The sequence below is a fragment of the Sminthopsis crassicaudata genome, chromosome 3 (genome assembly GCF_048593235.1).
Source record: "Sminthopsis crassicaudata isolate SCR6 chromosome 3, ASM4859323v1, whole genome shotgun sequence".
NCBI classification, from domain to species: domain Eukaryota; kingdom Metazoa; phylum Chordata; class Mammalia; order Dasyuromorphia; family Dasyuridae; genus Sminthopsis; species Sminthopsis crassicaudata.
The window spans coordinates 272,565,036-272,579,003 of record NC_133619.1 but is presented as its reverse complement, the minus strand read 5'-3'; the positions used below and the strand labels follow the sequence as shown (position 1 = coordinate 272,579,003).

The 13,968-nt window shown below is 33.3% G+C and overlaps 1 long non-coding RNA gene across 1 annotated transcript; it reads left to right on the top strand.

Moving 5' to 3' along the window:
- The first annotated feature begins 1,139 nt into the window (after nt 1-1,139).
- On the top strand, nt 1,140-9,023 carry LOC141559489 (uncharacterized). Its single transcript, XR_012487436.1, has 3 exons — nt 1,140-2,291; nt 7,206-7,473; nt 8,417-9,023. It is a non-coding gene; the product is annotated as an uncharacterized LOC141559489 (long non-coding RNA).
- The last annotated feature ends 4,945 nt before the right edge of the window (nt 9,024-13,968 follow it).

Below are 13,968 nucleotides of genomic sequence, written 5' to 3'. Positions count from 1 at the left end.
TGCATTTGAAATCTACTCATCCTAAATCTAGGCTACATATTAGACTATGCTTAGATTTCCTCTCTTCTTTTACACAAAATCTAAGAGGGAATGATAATTTCATTTTCTCTCCAGCCTTCTCCCCCAGGATTCTTTGTTAATGAGAATCCAATTCAGAATAGAATTTCCTTATAATTGTTCCTATTCTATTTGAAAGATAAAATTATCATCCAAGAAAGTCAAGAAGTTATTAGTAGTTTTGCTTTTGGCAATGACAGCTCTTATATATAGATATATAGATATATAAATATAGATATATATGTATATGTATATAGATATCTATATTTACATAGATATATAGATATATTTTATATATATATATATTTACATAGATATATAGATATATTTATATATCTATATCTATATGTCTCTCTATATATAGACATATAGATATTTCTATATTTCTATATATGTATGTATAATGATCATTCCTCTGTTTTAGTTTTGTGATTTGTTTCCCAAACTAATCTGTATTCTTTTTTATTTCTCTCTACTTTGCAAAAGGTATTTGGTATGTGAATACATAAAGTTTCTATGATTTTGTCAGCACTAGCAACTCCCCTTAGTAAAGTGAATTGGAAAAAGGTGAGACCGGAGACAGGAAGACCAATTAGGATACAATTGCAACAGTCTGGGTAAGAGGTGACTAGGGACTGAATTTATGTGGAAGGTGTACAAATAAAGTGAAAAGATGGATGAATGCTATATTGCAGAATTTCAATTGCAAAATTGAGAGGTGTTTAGTAAATGGTTAGATATAGGGGTTTAGGAAGAATTGAAAATCAAGTATATCTATAAAGTTGCAATTCTGCATTATTAAAAGGATGGTTCTAAGACAAGAGGTAAATTTAGAGACAAAAATGATGGATGCTGTTTTGCAGAACTCTGAGATACTTGTACCTAAGAAACTGACAAAGGTAATAGCATAAAATTAAATACTAGCACAGAACTGGCCAAGATTTCAGACAAGAAGATAATATAGCCAATCTGTCTCCCATAATTATTTCACAAGGATCTAGAAAACACACCAGACTGAATCCTAATTGGGAGAACCTAGGAAACAATAAATCACGGTGAGTCATTTTTCCAGACCAGATCAACACAGGGAAACAGATCTTAGGGACCTTATGCCAAGGGTGTTTATCCAGGAGCATAGAACCTTCTTTCATAGAATTTACTAATGTAGTTACTAAATAAGGTCCTGTCCATGCGTATTGTTTTATGAGAGTCTTCCAGCATAAAATAATCCCTCCTGGGAAGATGAAGAATTTGCCTAATGACCCTTGATTTCTTCAAGTGACCAACTGAGCTCACAGTGGCCAACTTCCCTAGAGCAGGTTTGATTATCAATAGGATAAGTCCTTGTCCAGGAAGCCAGTTTATATCTATGGAAAAGCCTGTGAGTGAAGCAGAGATAGCAGGGATAAATTCCCCTTAATGCCTTTCAGTGTTGAGATTGTGTGGTACACTAATCTAATTTACAAATACTCAGAGATATCTCCAGTGAAGAATAGGAGTGTTTATTTTAGAATCTTGCAAGAAGCAAAAATCTTTCCACTGGAGTTCTACCAGTGGAGAGAGGTTAATTTCCACAGAGATTGAAGGGCTTTATATAGTCTTGACCATAGGAATCTATGATACCCCTCCTTCCCCTTATTCAGTGGACTATCTCGCTTAATGCTTGGAAGTAACATGAACTTGTTCCATTTTTACCTGAATTTTATGATGGTCATTTCACAAGGTTTACAACTGTTTGCAGGTATGTTCTATGGTGGTCAGTTCTGCTACTGTTTACAACTGTTTACTTGAGCCAATATGAGTTCATTTTTCCAAATTCCTCAGATAAACTGAATCTAAATTATAAATTCAATCCACCTTAGTTAATGATTTTATAAGAAATCATATAAATCCCCACAAAGAGATTTGTTTAGAGGTAAATAGCCCATTAAGCTAGAATAACCCAGGAGACTTACTTTACCTTAGGCTTTCTCAATCAACAAATAGAGATTAGCCAGTTTATAGACCTCTTAGAATATCTCTAGGCCATTAGTTAGATTATTCTCTAAACAGTTAAATTAAGTAAATCCAAAGAGTACTTTCAGGCCCTAGAATGTAGTGAGAAACACATATAGAGAGAGGCAAGCAGCAGTTGAATGACTCACCCAATGAAGAGAGAATTTTCTGATATACCCTGAACCCAGTCTGAATGTTGCATATAGTGGAATGACCAGGGCAGAACGCCCACACCAAAGGTGAGGATGTGTTCCTGTCCATCTGACCTGCAGTTTTCAGCTTTCCAGCTCTGTAGGATCAGATTCTCAGAAGCTAAACCCAGTGGAAGCAGTCTACTACAACTCCAATATGGGCAAGCCTACAATTATATTGCTAAGACACAAATTCAGATTAGAAAAATCTATATCTATTTCTATCTATATGTTTCAGATTAAAATATTATTCATCCAATACCTTACATCATATCACACTTAATATTCTGAAATCATACAAAATCTCAGCCTGAGCTATTTCTGAGGTCCTATAACAACATAGTATTCAATATTATAGGAAAGCAACAACAGCCCTGAAAAAGTTGATTTTATAAGTTTGTAATTGATCCTATTGCTCAAGCAAAAAAAAATTTTTTTTGATTCTTTACCTTTGAGTTAAATTTAGAGGTTCAGTTCTCCTGCTAATCACTTATTCTTACCTCAAGGAAATTTGTTATCCTTGAGGGAAGCAGGTTGACACCTGAGAGTTTGGTCTAGTATCTTTATATCAGCAAGCTAACTTTTAAAGACATCTAGATTATTATCCAAAGAATTCTGAACCACTATTTTTAACCTTGTAGGCAGGGTCAAACAATGAACATTTCTTAGTTACAAGAGTGAAGGGGGGTATAGCTAGCCCCTCTTTCCCAATTTCCAAATCAATCATGTTGTCCTTATCCCCATAATACTGTTAACACTATTCAATTGCATTGTTTTCCCCACCTACCCAAAGACTTTCTTTATTCTCTTATACTTTCCAAAGCCATATGAAAGTTAGTAAGACCTACTTCAGAATTTTTGGTTAGTGAGAGACCATAGACCCCATTTACTGGTTGCTGGTGAAGAGGGAGAAAGAAGAGGGTGATAAGCTCTCTGCAGAGATGGGTCAGTGGTTCTTTTCTGGCTGGCTGTTTATCTCTCTCTCCTCCTCCCTCCAAAGTACCAAGGCCAGATTTGTAGGGAATTAATTCTTTCCTCTACCACCAAACAATCACTGGCTGCACCTTCCTCTCTTAAAAATCTTGGCCCCTTAATGAACTATTTCTATTTTAGATTCTCCTTTTCTTTTGAGTCCCTTGCTCCTTTATCTTATAGTTGGTCTTGCCCTTCCAAGCCTCAGCTTTGGCTGACTCTTATAATTTGTTCCCTGCATTCTTATTCATTGCTTAAGAAAGCTAAGGTATGTGGGAAGAATCCAGAAATGATGTGGATGGGTCCATTTAAAACGTATGTTAGGTAGTTTCTATTTGGTCCTCACTGCAGCTTGGACAGAAGTCCAACTAGAATTGGGGTTTGCAAGTAGAAGCCTAAACAAACAAGGAGGAAAGGGTTGCATGAGCATACAATATTAGAACCTCACTTTTATCTGAACTGGTCAAGGGCGGGAAAAATTTAAGTTCACACAGAGCTGGTTGCAGGAATACACTCAGCAAGGAAATTGAAAGTAAAGGAGAAAAGAGAGGGGGAGATAAGAATGATGGTAGATTATGGGAGGAACTAGTCACAAACAAAACTAACTACAGAGGATGGTTATGAAGAGTGATTTAAAAAGAAAAAAAATGATAAAAGTATGTTAGACTTTAGGTAAGAGAGGAAAAAAGAATGTAGAAAAGGAGAAGATCTCTTCAAATCTACAACACATATGTTTATCCCCTCTTATAATCCTCTTCTTTATAAAGAGAGGGCAAGAAGCATTGATCATTGCAATGAATAGCTACAATTTCTAAGAATTCATGATGAAACACATAGCTTGTGATAGGATAGGATGCTGGACTTGACTTTAAAAAGACAAGAATTCAAATCTGTCCTCATATATTTTCCATCTGTGTGACAATGGTGAAGTCATTTAACTTCCTTCTGACTCAGTTTCCTCAACTGTAAAATGTTAACTATAATAGCATCTACTTCCCAGGGCTATTGTGCAGATTAAATGAGATTAAATGCTTAGCACAGTGTTTGAAACAAAGTGGGTACTTAACAAATATTTTTTTTCCCTTTCCCTACCCACCTTTTGACTCAGAGGTAAAGAACTCAAGATACAAATTGTGTTTTGGAATATCATCAGTGAGGGAATTTTATCTCCTTAACTATGCATATTTATTACAAGGGTTTTGTTTTTCTTTTTCAGTTAGGGAATTGTGGAAAGAAAAGAACATGGATTTTCATTAATTAGAAAAATAGTTTTAAAAAGAGAGTATAGGTTGAACACAGCTAAGATTAAAAGGAGAACAGTTAATAAAAAAATTCTTAGCAGCAAGTTTCTGTTATTAAGGTTTCATTTGTATGATATGTAAGGAACTGGTTTAAATTTATCACATTAAAAGCCATTCTTCAACTGATAAATGGTTGGAGGATAAGAAGCAGTTTTCAAAGAAAGAATGATTTAAAAAATTCTCCAAATCATCATAATAAAGAAATGCAAATTAAAGCAACTCTAAAATTCAATCTCACACTTATAAAACTGGCAAAATTGACCGAAAAAAGGAAATGACATGTCAAAAGATGTGTCAGAAAATAGACATATGAATTAACTTTTGAAAGAGTTATGAATTGATCCAGTCATTCTGAAAAGCATTTAGGAATTCTGCCCCCAAAGTTAATGTGTGCATTTCCTTTAACACAGAAATACTAAAACTAAGCCAATACCCCCCATGGATTTGAAGAAAAGGGAAAGTACCCTTATATTAAAAAGTGTTGATAGAAATATTTTTATAGTTACATGATTGGAAACTAAGTGCTTGCCCCTCTATTGAATGACTGAACAAAATATGGTACACAGATAGTATGTGATATTCTTTTTTTTTCCTTGAGGTAGTTGGGATTGTGATTTGCCCAGAATCATACAGCTAGGAAGTGTTAAGTGTCTAAAGTCACATTTGAACTCAGGTCCCTGACTTCAGGGCTGGTGCTCTGTCCCCTGTGCCACTTAGAGTATGTGATGCTCTTATACATGGATGGAACAGGACATCATTGCACCATAAGAACCCTGAGGAGACTGATGGAGAAGGAGTAAGCAGAAGTGGAAAAGCATTACATTCAATAATAATACCATAAAGAGAAACTACTTTTGAAAGATTTAAGAACTCTGATCAATACAATGACCAAACATAATTCTATAAGACTGATGCTGAAGAATATTGCCCATCTTCTATCAGAGAGATGATGAACTACAGGTCTGGAACAAAGCATCCATCTTTACACATCATTGGGGAGATTTATTTCCTTGATTTTTGCATATTTCTTATGAGGCTTTTTTCCCCACTGAAATAAAAAAGGAAAGAAGGAAAAACAAATGCCATTAATTGAAAAGAAATAAACAAAAATCAGCACATGATAATACTACTATGGGAACTAGGAATTCATAGATTTATGAAAAGAGAAATGAAATTATATAATAAGATTTACAGAAAATCTCATCTTTTTCCTCAAAGATCCCTTTAGCAGAAGAAAACCAATTGTAAGGTGATGATACAAAGAATAAAAAGAAACTATCTGCACAAAAGTTTCTCTAATAATATCATTTATTACTGTAAAAAAAGCTAGAAACAAAATATCCAGTTGAGTAATAATCAAACATGTAATGGTGCATGAATGAATATTGTTGAGGTGTTATCATATTAATACCATAAGAAATGGTGACTAGACAGAATTCAAAGACGTATAAGAATATCAATGTAGCAGAGTAAGCAAAGTAGCACCAAAACATCATTTATTTATGTATATACACATACCATATAAATATATATATACACATACCATATAAATATATATATATATATATGTGTGTATGTATATATATATATATGTATACATATGAATGTATGTATATATGTATGTATATACATGCATATATATGTATATATATACATATATACATACATAAGAGAGAAAAAGCACACACAGAAAGACAGAGAGTAGCTATTCAGTTGAGTTTTTTTGTTTGTTTTTTTGAAACATGTTTCAGCCATGTTTGACTCTTTGTGACCCTATTTAGGGTTTTCTTAGCAAAGGTGTTGGAGCAGTTTGCTATGTCCTTCTCTAGCTCATTTTACAGATGAGAAAATTGAAAGAAACAAGTTTAAAGTGATTTACCCAGGATTATATAGTAAGTGTCTGAGGCCAGATTTAAACCTGGGGAAATGAGTCTTCCTTTCTCCAGGACTGACAGTCTATCCATTGTACCACAAGCTACCCACACAAAAATAAAAACAGAAATAAAAACAGAACTGCAATGAAATGTAGGTGAATATACTGAAAAGAAATCCATAAGGCATGATAGGATGAGTACCTGTTTTGTGTAGATGGGGCTGGTTTTCATTTAAAAGGATTGGGAGGTCATTCTTAGAATTTATTAGGCCCAAGGAACTATTAATATGTTTTATTACCACCTTGAAATATGAGATCCAGACTACTGGCGTGTGTTTCATTAAAAATTTTATTGGAATTTCCATTGGTCTATGAGAATTTCCTTCTGACATAGTATTACATTTTCTACTTTGTTGGCAGAGTGGTATTGAAGAGAAAAGAACTGGACAATTAAAGGCTCTGTCCTCAATTATCAGGATTAATGGAGATATTTTATTTTTACTTCTTTTGTAATTACTTTTGTAAGGAATGTTAGTGCCCAGAGACATCATACATCCCCAGTTGCACAAAACAGGGTAATGGCTATATATGTGTGTAGAAGAAAAAACAAAGGATATGAGAAATATTACAGATGTAAAAAAAGATACAAAAAAGATTGGCAATGGATTCATCATGCTGGGAGAGAAAGAGTGAAAAGTCAAGGATGATACCAAACCTGTAAAAATGGTTGACATGTACTTTCAATGGAAATAGGATTGACAGAACTATGTGTTTGTTAACAAAGATGAATTATGTTTAGTACTTCTTGAATTTCAGATGCCCATGAGTCATTAAGATTGAAATTTTGAATAGTCCGTAATTCGAGAATGGAGCTTAGAAGAGAAATTAGATGAGATATACAGATCTGAATATCATCTTCTGGAAATGTGAGACCTGGAAGCTGATGAAGTCACCAAGAAATATAATGTAGAAAGAGGAGAATAGAAGTTGGTAACCTTGTGTCAATGCCACATATGAAGGGAGAGAAAGGGTGTAGTATGGATAATGACCCAACAAAGGAGAAACAGAAGAACAAGTCAAAAAGGTAAGAGAAATAGTTTTATCAAAATAAAATTTATTTTAAAAATAGAGAAGAATATCAAGTAGGGAAGGATGATAATAATGATGATTAAAAAAATCTAGAATTTACATGGGATTTTAAAGTTTATGAAATGTCTTACAAATGCTATTTCATTTTATCTGCCCAACAACCCTGAGTTATACACTATAATTAGCCTTAATTATAGATAAGGAAACTGAAGCAGGAAGTAAAATGACTTGTTCAGGATCACACAACTAATATGTGTCTGTCTGAGATCAGACTCCAGACTCCAGATCCAGGTTTTAGATGTCTGAAGTCAACAGTGTCAAATGTTATAAAAAGTACAAAAAGGATCATAAGGAAGAAAGTCATTGCCCAAAAAGTTCTGCCAAATAAAACGTCATTGGTAATTTTGGTTCAGCAGTTCCAGTTGAATGAAATATCTAGATTCCTGCTTGTTTCAAAGACAAAGAAAAAATGAGGAAACACACTAATTTTATATAGGATAACATCATAGTCTTTTAATGTTGTGGAAAGCTTCTTATTTGTGGTATCAGGAACATAATCATTATATAGTGGAGGGCAAAAGGGTAAAAGTAAAGGAGCTGGCCTTTGTGAGAAGAGCCACTTCAGAAAAGTGAGAAAAGAAAGAAGAAATGGGGGATTATGTCCCACAAAGAAGAAGAAAGAGTTCATAATATATGGCCTCTATTTTTTCAAAAAAGTATAAAGTGAAGTCCTTAAGGGAGACAATAGGGGAAGTGGGAGTAATGAGAAGAGGAAAGATCTAGAGGGTGTACAGAGGGACAGACAACCCATTAGGGTGAATAAAAGGATCATTTTGCTAATAGTGAGAGCCCAGTTTAGATTAAATAGCATCTATTAGATTACATAGGTCTACTGCAAAATAGACCCAATCAGCTGAATTGTATACTTTTTTTCCCAGTGCAGATCATCATGTGAACAAGAACAGAAGGCAGACAGTAGGAATGATCAAGAGAATGGGATTAAGAAGAAATATCTTGGGCAGACCTTATGGAAACACAAAGAGCTAAGTCTGTAGCCTTCAACAACATTATTCTATTGATAACTCTCTGTGGTTGTGAGTCATGAAACATCATGATCTTCAAAGAACTGAAATTATAATCAACTCAAAAAAGCATCAAGAGGATATACAAATGCTGGGATAGTAGACTGTAGCATACAGTAATTATCTTTTAAGAGATATAGAATACAAGGCAAAAGTCCAGGATATAGGACTAGCAAAAAGAGACATTCCAACTACATAACAAGAAGAAAAGACCAATGATGGACAGCCTGATAATACAACTCTGAAAATATTAAAATATTGTAACTTTAAAGAATTTAAAAGAACTAAAAGTAGAACGTCTTAGATTGATCCTATATAAAGGATTTGGCAACTACGTGGCACAGTGAATTAAGAAAAAACATCCTAAATTCAAATCTGGCTTTAAGCATTTGCTAGTAGTGTGACTCTCAGCAAGTCATTTAACCCCGTTTTCCTCTTCTTTCAAATAAACTGGAAAAAGAAATGCCAAACCACTCCAGTATCTTTGCCAAGAAAAGCCCAAGTGAAGTCACAAAGAATCAGGCACTACTGTAAAATGAGTAAATAACAACAATATATCTGGGGGATTATAATTCAATGGGATGAGAGTACTATACATAAAAGCATATTTGTATATATATATATGTGTATATATATATATAATATTTTGTATGTTTGTGTATATGTATGTGTGGGTATTATATATCTATGACAGGATGCCTAGATGACTGAAATTATGGGTTAAATGAAATATCAAAATAAAAGTTGAAGGGTAATATAATTCTTTCCCTATTCCCATTCCACCTTTTGTATCCATTTGCATTAAATATTTTATTGCATTATAGCATTCCTCCAATAAGAAAAGTCTTCACTATCTCTTCAATTACTATCTAAACTCTAATATTAGAGTAGGCATATCTTTTCTGAGCCTGATATGTTTGTTTAAACATTTTAAAATATCTTTCACTTTATGGTTCCAGATTTTTTGACATATATTCTTGTAATTCATCAGGATTATCCCCAAGACAATAATAAAGTAGACTTGAATAGCGCTTTCTGTTCAGAAATTCACTTATCAGTTGTTTTGCAAAGACAATTTGTGGCAGTCAAATCTTTCCTCTACTTCATTAATAAAGAAATGTGGTTTATATACATACATTGCACACCTTTAATTTGTCATGTGTCAAGGTTCCTAAATATTTAATATTTCTTTGACCCATTTAAATTAATATTTGTTTTACAGTTAGTGTTTATAACTGTAGCTGATCACAGCTTGCTTAATAATTCTATTCAATCCTTTTAGCTTCTGCAGGATTTAAAAAAATATTTAGTACAAAAGAATCTAAAATGATTGTAGTAACATAAGTTGCTTATAGACGGTATGTGGACAAAAATCTTGGTGACATATTTATCCAGTCTACAAATATCAAACAAATGAAATGAACATACACACTCTCACACACATAGATACACCATTCAATTCTTCTATCAGGAACAATACTGAGACTTCTTCAATATGCTTTTACATTGGCAAATGTAATAATATTCCATTTCCCTCCTCAATAACTGTGAAAAAGTCGCTTAAGTTCTTTGAATTATGAATTCCCATTTAGAAAATGAATGGGTTGGACTGTTTGTCCTATAACTTTGTTTTTCTTCTCAATCTACAATTCTATGATCTTTCTTTACTCTCATGATTGACAATTTACTTAATAAATTTACTTAACTTATTCAAGTGGTAGAACTAGAAAACTCTATTATTGGAGTTTAACATTTAATATTTGAGGCAATTGGGGTGGATAGAATGTGTGAGGGCTTGCCCAGCCCTTGGAATCCACTTCACCAACTTTCTCACCTGTGGCTTCAAGAAGGTAAAACAAACTTAGTGGTCACACCTTAGTAAACCATATCAGCAGATGGGCAAACCATGTTGAGAGTAACTGATGGGTCTCAAACCCTTTCATGAGTTAGGGGGATATCTGTCCTGATCAAGTGAAGACTTTCTTTGGGGCAATGGGCAGATGAAAATACTTTTTTTTTTTCAGTGATCAGAAAGGCAGTTGAAGCAGGCTCTGTGGAGTACTTGAAATTTGGTCAGATATTCAAAACACCAAGGTCATCTAGTAAATCCCAGGCCTTTGCTAGTCATCCTGATTTTTTGTCCTTCCACTCGACTTCAATGACTTTGGGAGTAGAGATTAAAACTAGTGACTTCATATAACTCTGCCTGACTTAAATACAGTTAGGCACGAGTCAAAACATCACCCCATGATGTCACTGGACCACTTTGAAAATGAAAGATGAACAGTAGCAACAAGCATGAGGTAATTATGGCTGTGTAACACAACATTTTAAAAAAAAGCAATTGATTAATCTAAAGAGAAAAATAAAGAAATTACACTACATGTCAGCCATATTAACAGTATTATTTTAGACTATTTAAAATAACTAGATATTTTAAGATTGGAATATTGTAGTGTTGCAGGAAATGATGAGTGAGTGGATTTAGAAAAAATATGGAAAGACTTAGACTTATGGAGGATAATATTATCCACCTTCAAAATAAACAAGGACAAGCAAATGCAATATGACCTTACATATATGTATAAGAATATAAATGTGTATATGATTATAGCTATCTACGTATATTTAAGCATATATGTGTTGTGTATTTGTACTTAATTATAACTTTATTGGGGAAGGGAAAAGAGGGAAATGAAAGGGGAAAAGAAGAATAAAAGAAAAAATACACAGTAGACAACAAAAGAAAATCCATAAGGAAGTAAAGATAGACAGCTCTGAACACAGTGTGTAGTATTTATTATAGAGGTTTTCTTGAAATGGAAAATTATTTCTCACATTGTGAATCCTCTCATGTTCTGCTGTGCACATGAAAATGTTTTTTTTCCTTATCCCTTTTCTGTTTTTTTTTCTTTTCTATTTTTTTCCTTTTCCTATTTTGTGCTTAAATCTTAAATAAATAAATAACAAGGAATTAACAATATTAAGAAGTGCTGACTATATAATCAAGTATTATTGACTAAACCTAAAATACGTTCAAACCTCAAAAAATACAATAAGCGTTATCCAAACATAGAAACTGCAATTAAAAACCACTTTAAGAGATTAAAGAAAGCAATTAAAAAGGATAAAGTTAAAATAATATTCAGATTCTCCAGTAGAATCAACCCAGTGAGAAATGCTTTACCAAAGAACATTGAGAGGAAAAGGGAAGCTTCTAACATTAACTCCCCTTGAGCTAGACCTTTTATACTTTAGGTACCAATAAAATTTAAATGGTGTCTCTATACTCTTAAAGGACCAGTCCAATTTAGCCAAAATAAATGTTGCTCTTAACTTATCTCATCCTTTAGTGGCAATGCCTCATACTGTTTAGTGAGAGACATGATCACTAATAACCAATGTTTTGGAGGGATTCAGAGTTTCTTTTTTCCTTATTTCAAGACCTCGGTCTCTAAATCAGTCATTCTACTCTACTCAGGTTTGGGTGGCGATAAATTCTTTAAATGGATTGCCCAAGGCTGAGAATAATTTAATGGGATGTTAATGGAAATTCAAGTTCATCTCCTCGTTATAATTAATATTCATTTCTTAGAGTTGATTTCCACCCTCAGAAAGACCTGCTCTTCAAAGGAAATATAAACTTTGAGCCCATCACCATGTAGCTCTTTGTTCTAAGAGAGAGATAGCATAAATTATCATTCTTTTACTAAAATACTGGCTTCTTAATAAAATAATTAAATTACCTATAAATTGCATCTCTCCCATTTTTTAAGCACCACAAAAGAATTTTTCATCAATAAAAACGTTAATAATAATATAAGTAGCACTGGAGGAGGAGCTTAATGTATGATATATATATATATATATATATATATGTATATGTAATGTATATATATTATATATATATATTAATATCATGTAAATGGTGAAATGATGTTGGGGAAAGTTTATGCACGTCTTCTGGGATAAAACAATCATTAGAGCCAGTAGCATCACCAGAAACATTTAGAAACAATAAGTAGATGACAATACTTGCAATATTGCCACGTTTCCATCACAGATCTGAATCTTTTGTATTAAAACAGTTAATAGACTGGGCATCTTGAGTTGTCCTGTCTAATGTCTTTCCACTGGACTCAGATGACTCTGGAGGAGAGAGGTTGGCATTTGATAGGCACTCTAGTCCATTTAAATCCAATTCATTTGCAAGTGAAGATATCACCCTCATTAGATAATTAATGAACTCCCTAAGAAAAAATCTCTAGAGCCAGATGGATTTACAAGTGAATTATACCAAATAATTAATTTTAAAGAGCTATAAAACTGTGCATACCCTTTGATCCATTGGTATTCCTATTGCATTTGTATCCAAAATGATACTCAATCCATGGAAATGATTCAGCTCCCCATAAATTGGCTGAATAAGTTATGGTAATATAAATATAATAGATTCTTATTGTTCTATAAGAAATGGTGAGCAGGCTAATTTCAGAAAAGTCTGGAAATAACTTACATGAACTGATACTAAGTGAAGTGAGCAGAACCAGGAGAACATTTTATACAGTAATAACAAGATTGTGATGATCAACTATGATGGACTTGGCTCTTTTCAACAATGAGGTGATTCAAGGCATCTGGAAAGTGCCACTCACATCCAGAGAGAGAACAGTGAAGACTGCATTTGTTGGATCAAAACATAGTATTTTCACTTTTATTGTTGTTGTTTGTTTGCTTAGCTTTTTTTTTCCACTTCGTTTCAATTTTTTCCATTTTTTCTGATTTTTCCTTAAGCATGACAAATATGGAAAAATGTTTAGATGAAATGCACACATTTAACCTATATCCAATTGCTTGCTGTCTTGGGGATAGGGGAGGGGAAGGAAAGGCAGAAAAAACTGAAACACAAGATTTTTCAAAGGTGAATGAAGAAAATTATTGATGTATGTATTTAGAAAATTAACATACTACTAAAAATAGCAAATAAGTAAATAAATTTTAAAAATATCTGGTCTCTCAGTCCATCTGGGGCCATCCTACTTATTCTGACCTTATCTTGCCCCTGGTTTAATATAACTCTGCAGCAGAGAACAAGGTTGATGGCTTTGCACAGCCCTGCCTCCCTTAAATTTAATTTACTTACAAGTCAAGAAATCACTTTCCTGATATCACTCCTATTCTTCAATAATAGAGGACAAATAACACCAGCTAATAGGCCATAAATTTCTTACATATAATCTGTCCCTGGTTCTGAGCTCATAGAAGGGATTTAATTTGTATCACTACCAATTCAGTGTTCCTTGACTCAGAAGTCAAAATCTTCCTCTCCCTAGAATCTCTACCAAGAATATGATACAAAATTTTCTCCCTTTAGAAGATTCCATTATTTTCTTTAGTGAAGAATGAAA